A 9,384-nucleotide genomic window follows, 5' to 3' on the forward strand; every position below is an offset into this window, starting at 1 on the left:
GCGATGATGGGAGTTGTAGTTCAGCAACATCTGGAGGGCCAAAGGTTCCCCATAGCTGTTGCACATGCTTTCAGCCCATGGTTTTCAGCCTAGTAAAATGCTCAAGCAATGGGTCCCCAATTTTGATTTCTTCTTACACCCCTTTCATGCCCTGCAATTCTGCGGAGAAGAGGGAGAGAACACCCGAGAGAGAAATCGGTGTAGCTTCTCTAGACAAGAAAGTATGGGGGAAGTCCAGCTGGAAAAACGTAGGCAGCACTTTCCTAGAGTTTTGCTTTGAGGGATCTCCCACCTCTCTGATGCATCTGGCGGGTGACCCAAGAGGCGGGAGAAGTTCCGAACAGAGACCCTCTTTGCTGCTTGCTCTGTGTGCGGCAGGGATTTCCCTCGCACGACAGTCTGGCCTGCATCCCAACCCCAAGGAGCGAAGGGTCAAGCAAACACAAACACCACATGTTTTCTCAAGAGAGGTAGGGATCCTGCTGCCAAAACTCCTGCAGAGCTCTGGCTATTGACCGCTATAAGGGAAGGGAAAGCAATCCAAGAGGAGATGTACGTTCCGGGGAAGACGGAAGGCTTGTCTTGCTGCCTACAGCCACTTGTTCCTCTATGCCAGTGCCTGCAGAGACAGGGGACCTGTGGCCTTCCAGAAGTCATTGGATTCCCACTCCCATCAGCCCCAGCCAGCATGGCCAGGGGTCAGAGATGTTGGGAGATGGAGTTCAAGCACATCTGGAGGCCTGTGGGCTATGATCCGTGGTGCTGTAGTGACCCAAACCAACAGATCTGATGCAATGCCAGCACCATGATCTGTCTGTATGCTCTGCATCCATCAGCACGGCAGGTAGCTTTGAGTATATCAGTATGAGCGTCTTACATGCCACAGTGTTTCTGTTTAAACAGTTATCATCCCTTCTGCTTCATTTGACACGGATGTGTGACAAATGAGCAGTGCGGACATGGTGCACTGCTAAACTGGGGGCATCTGCCTCTGGGGGCTTCTGTGGGAAGCGTTCAGTCCTTGCCTGGGGCAAGCCAGAATATGGACAGGAAATTGCAGGGCTTGCTTCCAGTGCACAGAGGCGGAATCCCCAGCACTGCAATAACTGGCTCATAAATTACCACCTTACTGGGAACGCTTGCTTTGAACATAACAAAATTGCTGACGGGTGACCAGGCTCCTTTCTGACCAGGTGCATGACCAGCTTGCAGGCTTCCCATAGGCATCTGCAGGGCTTAAGTTCTTATGTCCACAGCTAAGTCCCTTCCAGTGTGCTTCTCTCCAGGCATTTGATGGACTGTAATAGCTGTAACAAGTGCTTAACCTGAAGCACATTGTTATGCTAAGACAGGGTGTGGGACTAGACTTGCTTGTTGACTGTAACAATGAAGCTTTCACTGGGACTGTGTGGAATAGGGAGGTAGGGCTAGGAATCCTGTCATAAGCTGTGGGTGTGGGAGACACATCTTAAGTATGTTCCCTTTTCGGGATCCTCAGAGGCTGCCCCTGGGACCACATGTACTCATCTGCACCCAACTTAGATGCCGGAAGAGAACTCTAGGGTAGAATGCAGCATTTTAAAGGCAGTGATGCTCAGCTGCTATGCTGTACTAGCCCTGCTCCTATGTATTCAATGGCAGCAGGAACTGTCCCAGGTAGACTTCTCCACAAAATATCAAAGAGAAGAAGTGAGCTTCTTGGAATCTTGGAGCTAGATGTTCAGCTGGTCATTTCTGCCTGCTCCTCCTCCTCCTTTTTCTAGATGTCTCTGTGTGAGAAAAAGGAGAGACTTCGTCTCAGGCTGGACCATGGCAGGATGACTCTTTCCAATCCAAAGTCATGCTTTTTCATTGCCTTTTTGTAGCTCCCTAGGAGGGTGTCACTTGTGGCAAAGATTGCCATCAGGCTGAAGCAGGTGGATCTGCCTGCAGCAGAGCAGCAGTGCAGCCAGGACTGGGATCTCTGCTTTTCACAGCCTCTGCAGCTGCTCAGCCCCTGGGGAACAGCGTGCCTGGCTGATTCGGAAAGCCAGGTCGCCTCTGGCACAGCCAGCTCCTAGTTTTGCTTGGCCTTCCAACTTCTGGCTTTATGGCACTACAACGATTGTTTATTTATTACAATGGCCTTTTAATTGTCTGTGCTGGGACTGCTTCAGCTATTAATAACAGCTATAAATCAAGTTCAGAAATGCAGGCACAGGACCTTGCGAAGGCTCTGTGGAGTTGTGCTGCTCTTGAGGATTTGTATTTTGGAGGACGGCCTCCCTTGGATGTCCTATGAGCAAGTCCTGTGTAACCGAGATGCACGTGCTTGCTTTAAGCTGGTCCATTAGCTTCTGATGGTGATAAGGTCACCATCTCTCAAAACTCTGGTAAAGGTAAAGGGACCCCTGACCATTAGGTTCAGTTGTGACCGACTCTGGGGTTGCGGCACTCATCTCGCTTTATTGGCCGAGGGAGCTGGCGTACGGCTTCCGGGTCATGTGGCCAGCATGACTAAGCCACTTCTGGTGAACCAGAGCAGCGCACGGAAATGCCGTTTACCTTCCCGCCGGAGTGGTACCTATTTATCTACTTGCACTTTGACATGCTTTTGAACTGCTAGCTTGGCAGGAGCAGGGACCGAGCAACGGGAGCTCACCCCGTCGCGGGGATTCAAACCACCGACCTTCTGATTGGCAAGTCCTAGGCTCTGTGGTTTAACCCATAGCGCCACCTGCGTCCCTAAACTTGTCACTACACCAGGACTCTGCTGGCTTTCTTGGGGTCACAGAGGCTGATGACTCAATGGCTACAACCAGTGGAAGTAAGGTAGGATGGAGACAGCACAGAGGAGAGATGGAGATGCAATTCACACACACTTTTCCTGTATGGGAAGTTCTACTGTCTTCTAACCCACCAAGCGTGTTCTCCGTTGGAAGCCTGTGTAGACTAGATTGCAATTTATAGATTTTTGCAGCCTCAGCCATCATGCCATGCCAGCTTGATGTGTAACTATGATGAAAAATGAAGTGTTCCTCCAGATCTTTGGTTCCCTCCCACCCACATGCACACACTTGCCGAGTCCCATTGCCCAGCGACAGAGGGCTGCTGCTGCTGTTGCTTGTTACCTACAAAATGAAAGACAAATGCTCTGTCTAGAAAGGCAGCAGAGGCTGAGGGCCACCCTGATTTCACAGAATGCTGATTTACGGGGAAGGATCAAAAAGCTTTTAGAAGAAGACATGATCCAAGTTTCTGCAGTGACTTAGCTCTTTGGCCTCAGGGCCTCTCAGCTGAGGAGATTTGGCTTCGGTTGTGCCTTGAACTTTGTTTATTTTTTTCCATGCAAAGTTTCCCTCCCTACACACTGGGAGGCAATGGCAAAACTGTACAGTGTTGTTCATCAGTTTTGGTGGAGAGAGCATACGTGTAGGAAATTTATGCTGAAATGGCAAGAGCAATTGTATATGATGAGGCTACATCAGTGCAGAAGGCAGATTTCACAACGGGTGGAACAGAAGGGGATCTGGCAGCCTCTTGGCCTCTCTCATTTCCCTCTTTTTCTAAAGTGACACAGCAGAGGTACAGTGCTTGAGACCACAGCTCAAGTCTTGCTTTTCTGTGATGTCTTCTCTAGCCAGTGAGCAACTTTACCATGTGTCCCAGTTTGTCATGCCACTGGGGATCCCACCCCATGATCTGTCTTCATGCCACCTTCAAAATTCTGGCAGCAGGTTACTGTGGCTTGCAGTCAAAAAGTGTGGTGACAGCAGATCTGTGCAATGTGCCAGGGTGTGGGAAATGCTTTTGCATGTGGGGCAGCTGCCCCATGGAGGGCTTTCCAAGATGACTTCCTATTGTAGCCGTGTAAAACAGCCCTACCTCCCATATTTTACTTATTATCCAGATACCTCCCTTCTCCCCCTCCCCACCTCTCTCTGTGTGAATGTGTGTGTGGGTAAAGGTAATGTTATGTGCCAAAGGCTCATAGACTTGGAAGTCTGCCATCACTTTTAGCAAGGAACAAAGGAATCTGATAACAGAACATCTCCAAGGGAGAGGCTAAGGCTATTAAATCCATTCCGTAAAGAACTTACATTGGGATCCCTCACAATTGAGGTAGTTCTTTCAGAAAACATTGATGCTATGAAAGAAGTCCCTGCAAGATAACCATCTCATGGTATGCTAGGGTGAGAAACATAACTGCAAGCTTGAGAATGTACGTGTAAATTTACTGCTGAAACCATTTGGGATTTTAGTTCTGCATAAATCTTTCTCTCCCTCCTCTTCCTAATCCCCCTCCTTCCAAGATTGCTTCCATACTGCCACTACCCTTTCTGGTAGTGGTTTAGAGATAAAAGGTCCTTTGGTTTAAGGGGACCAGAACTGAGGTGAAACTTAGCCTGTTGACACTGAATCAACAAATACTCCCCTCCAAACTAGCAGTATTTTGTGGGAGTTATGCACAATTAAAATCGATTAAAGCACTCTGGTGCAACAAACCCACTTTTAAAAATTAAGAATTGACTTTTCACTGTAAGGAAAGTGATGGGGAAACACACCTGAAAATGTGGGATAACATAATTGATTGATGGGAAGTTGTATAACCTCCACATAAACAAATAGGACGAATGCTCAATAAACAGCGGACATTGTATAACCTTCAGGAGAGCTTTGTGTAAACAAATATGGGTGAATGGGTAATAAATGGGTTTTGAGATGTGCCCAGAGACTGTGAATTTATGGGGGAGCCTGATGATGACCCTTTCAGCTAAGAAGCATCCCTACTGGAGGGAGGTTGGGTCTGGGTGTTCACTGGTAATCCCATGGAAAGGACATGAGATGCACGTGTGTATGTGGGGTGGTGGTAACAATGGCAGCCTAAGAGCCCACAGTGAGTCGCGGCATCAGGTTGCTGATGCTCAGGTGAGCTCAAGCAGGGCTCTCTGCCTGCCAGAGCTGGCCCTCATTACAGAAGTGTTTTCAGCAAAATCAGCTGGCACAGCACAGCTAGTTCTTTCCTAATGAGCTCCCATCCTTACATACCCCAAGGCAGTTGGGTAAGTGTCAGGCTCTCCCTCTTCAGGCTCTTGTGTTTGGCTTCTTGAGAAGCTGTTTTCCTGGATGTCAGAGACAGTGACTTTGAGCGACTGTTCATTAGCAAGGGCAGCCTTGATCCCTTTGGAAAAGAGATACCTTATCTGTGGTGTTGTCAGTCCCTAAGTGCTCCCCAAAACAGAGGCCTAAAAGCCTATTCTTACTAACACTACTAAAAGCATATGATGCTGCTATTATGTCTTGGGGGGCAGGGGACTAGCAGTCATCCATAACATGAGCTCAGAGGTCAGAACAGGCAAATTGTAGTTTGCTAAGGGTGCTGACAGTTGTTCGGTGGCTCCTACGTATCTCACAAAGCTACAGTTTCCAGAGTAGTTTAACAATCAATCCCTCTTTCCAGGGAACTCTGGGAACTGTAACTCTCTGGGCAAAATAGGGTTCTCCAAACAACTCTCATCACTCTTTAACAAACAACAGTTCCCAGGATTCTTTGGGAGAAACCATGGCCATTGAAGGTGGCATGATACTGCTTTAAATGTATAGTGCAGATGAGGCCCGAGTTAAAATTCCCAGCAACCCTTAACAAACTACAGTGCTCTCTTTGAGGGAAAGAATGTGCTTTGGAGGTGACGTGTGTATACAGCTTTAGAGTGGCTGTATGGTGTCTGTGATCAATGGGCATCCCGTCATTTCCTCAACCTGGGTTCACATTCTGGATCTCTTGAGGTTTCATTCTTGATCCGGTAAAGTGTCACTGTGAGCAAGGAAACCTCAAAGTAATATTATACCAGCACTAAATCCCTAATGACACATGCCAACAAGAGTGGTCAGCCCCGCTTATAATAATTCGCCCTCCCCCCGGGGGCGGAGGAAGGGGGCGGTGGGGGCAGTTCACCCTGGGTGTCATCACTGAGGGGGGTGACATTCGGCGTGCCGCCCGCCCGCGACTCCCAAGCCTACCCTGAGTCATCGGGGGGAAGGGGTGGAGCTGCGCTGCCTTGCCAGCGGCTTTCCCCCCTTCCCCCTTTGTTTTGACAGCTTGGGGGAGGTTTGGGAGTCGCAGGCAGGTGGCACGCCGAATGTCACCCCCCTCAGTGATGACACCCAGGGTGGACCACCCCCACCACCCCCTTCCTCCACTCCTGGGCAGCTTCTGGGGGCAGGGAGGCCACCCCCAAGCTGTCAAAAGGAAGAGGGAAGGGAGGAAGGCTGCTGGCAAAATGGTGTGGCTCCCCCCCCCCCCAGCCCAGGAAGCAGCCCGCCATGGGCGGCTCACTCCACATACCCCATGGGTGATTTGCTCTGCCCCCATGGGCGCCTCGCCCCCGGGACACTCGCCCCATCCCCTTGGCCCCGCCCCCAGGTGCACAGCATGTGTTCTACTCCAGGTGCTGGAAATTCTCCCCAGCTGAAATTCCTGCTAAAAGCTTTACAACACAGTCCTATGTATATTTTCTCAGAACTATGTGCAGCAGGGCTAACTCTCAGGTTGGTGTGCACAAGACTGCATTGCAGATTCAACCTGTTAAGGTGTGTCACCCTAATATATTATGCTTACAAATTTGTGAATTAGCATAAGTGAAATGGCCAAGATAGTTGTCCTTCTCACATTAAACTGTTAACAACTCTAGATGGACAAGTTGCCAGTAGAAAAACTGGGGTGTCCACAGCCACTTCTGGAGTAATGTTGGCTAACTCTAGAATGGCAGTACATACACATAAAGTCTGTTTTTCGGGCTCTGTAGCGTTCGGATTTCTGGGCAATGAAAGGCAGGTACTGAATGTGGTTTTAATTGACGGGGGGAATGATGTGCATTTTAAGTCGATTTCCTCAAGACTCTGAAGATCCTGTTTAGATTAAAAGCAAAAGAAACTGATCCAATATGTGGCTACAAGGTAGGATGATGCTAGCATGCACTTCTTCCAGGGCTGTTTGAGCAGAACGGGGCAACGCCGACTGTCTTTCAGTTTCTCTGCATTCTTTCCAGACTCTGCCACAACTGAGCTTAAACACTGCATAGCAGTTTCTCCTTTTCCTTAAGGCTCCTTTGCTCTGGCCCCCAGGCACTGCCTATTTCATCCTGGAGAAAGCTGAAGCCTGCAAATGCAGGGAAATGAGTCTGAGAATACACTTGGATGTTTCATTGTGGGGCTTGTGTGGACTATGCACGGGGAAGGGCTGAATAGGCTCATGCCACAGAGGAAAGAAAGAGGCGCTTGGCTGTGTGCCATCTGCCTCTGGGGTGGAGCCTGGTAGGCAGGCAAGGAAAACCCCTGCTCAGGAATTGATCAGGTGCACAAAAATAGAAACTGGCAAGATCTGTAGTAGGGTGGGGTGATCGGGTTCTTTTCAGGTTGTAGGTTTCTCTATGCACTGAAGATTCTGCTTTCCACAAACCTTTCTATCGTAGAACAGAGGTTTCAGCTTACCTGCAGTCTCTTTTGCAACCTTGACATCCACATTGCAAACAGAGAGTGATCAGCAATTTCGTCACCCCGTTCTCAAGGCAGCCATCTCCTTCTCATTGACTCAGCCCCCCTTCTTATTGCTGGCTCATGCTTGCGTTCTTTACTGGGGTCACACAACAAGGACATGTCTGGATGAGAAATTGAAAGCAGGCTCAGATCTCCTGGGTGGTCATGGTTTGCAAATAAGCAGGAGCACATTGGTGTGTAATGTGTAGTTCGGTCCACATCCTAACTGAGTCTCACAGTTCATGGTGGGAAGCCCGTGCAAGTACGCCAAACTCATTTACCGTCGGGGGTGTGTGGCTGCACCCTAAGGCCTTATCTTATCAGGGTTTTATCAAGGACTTTATCTTACCAGGTAAAGAACTTTATCACAAAGCTTTTAGCTTATCAGGATCTCCCTGACCAATTGCAAAAAAACCCACAGGTTCCTAGGAAACTTTCCTTACACTTAGACTAGTGGTCCATGCTTTGTACATAAGAATTTCCTAGCTAGGAATCGGAAATCTGCCCATTTTAGTTTTCTTGGGTTCATTTTTCCTCTATCTTAAATTAAATTCTCCCCATTTTGAAGCCATTTGCATTTTTCATTTTAAAAAATTCATACACATTTTAGTGCCGATTTCTCCTAACAAACACATTTTAATATGCAGTTTTTACTAATGTACACATTATGGCAAGCAATTTCCTCTATCATAATGCATACTGTATGCTATTTTTACTAATATCTTTATTCCAATTACCACTTTCCTCTAATATATGCATTTTTGTGAACATTGGCTCGTTGGAAAACTGCCTCACAAAATTCTGGTCCGTGTGAATTTTGAAGGCTCTCTGTGCTTCAGTTCACACATTGTTTCGGAAAGTGCAGATTTGCTAGATTTGGCTTTGACTTTCTCCTCCATCCCTATTCTTATGCCAGGATATTAACATGGGACCCACTGCATGCAAAGTGTATGATCTGCATCTAAGCTATGGTCTCCCCCTACACTGTGATTTTGACTAAGGCATAGGAAGAAATGTTCTTGTTTTCAGCCATGGTGGGTGCCCTACCAGCTCCTGTTTACATTTAATGAGGTTTTTAGCAAGCATTTTTGCTGCACAGAAACTTTTTCAGCATTATGAAATGGAATGAAGGAGACCTGTTTCTGGGACTTGAACGGTTGCTTCTCCCTGGGGGTTGCCCGGGGCATCTTGGGTTTAGACCTATGCCTGTGTTACAGCTAATAGCTTCTGGCGTGCCACTGACACCCTCTGTCTGTGCTATGATATTTCAGGTGTCAGCAGTCGGCTCTCTCAGAAATCTGGACCTAGCTATGGATGAAGAGCTTTTGGAAACTTGAGCTCCTTGGGAAGTTTGCCTGCTTCGATTTGTCTTTGTTGTTCCTGAAGAAAAGAACAAGCAGCGTATGATATGAGGTCGCTTTCAAGCCATGCCTCATAGCTTGCATCACCCAGCCTTGCGGGGGGAAGGATAGATTTTAATTGAATCTTGATGAAAATAAATGTGGGTTTCGTTTACGAGGATGGCAGGGGGGCAAACTCTTTTTCTTTTCCTTTTTTACTAAACCCAAAACATCTGGAAGAAGCCTGAAGAACCTTCAACTCTTCTGATTTATTCCATCAATCCAGCATCTGTCAGGGTCTTTCCAGATGACAAAAAAAGGATTTTGTTTTTAAAGGCTCTGTGCTGCCACAGACCCTGATGTAGCAACATCTTGTCTTCATGCATTGGGTGGCGGCAGTCCCACTGTAGTGGGTAGTAGACGGCTGCACTAAAAAGATTGTGGGGGTACCCTATTGCAGCTGAAAAGAAATTCAGCACCGAGTACTTGCCCAGCCTCTTCGTTGGTTTCTGCTGCTGCAAACTGCAAT

At 48.0% G+C, this 9,384-nt stretch overlaps 1 long non-coding RNA gene across 1 annotated transcript; it reads left to right on the forward strand.

Moving 5' to 3' along the window:
* The first annotated feature begins 4,914 nt into the window (after positions 1–4,914).
* On the forward strand, positions 4,915–9,026 carry LOC308472043. Its single transcript, XR_013983264.1, has 3 exons — positions 4,915–5,042; positions 6,501–6,570; positions 8,787–9,026. It is a non-coding gene; the product is annotated as an uncharacterized lncRNA (long non-coding RNA).
* Positions 9,027–9,384: the final 358 nt, after the last annotated feature.

This window comes from Podarcis pityusensis, assembly GCF_964106645.2.
Source record: "Podarcis pityusensis genome assembly, chromosome: 2".
NCBI classification, from domain to species: domain Eukaryota; kingdom Metazoa; phylum Chordata; class Lepidosauria; order Squamata; family Lacertidae; genus Podarcis; species Podarcis pityusensis.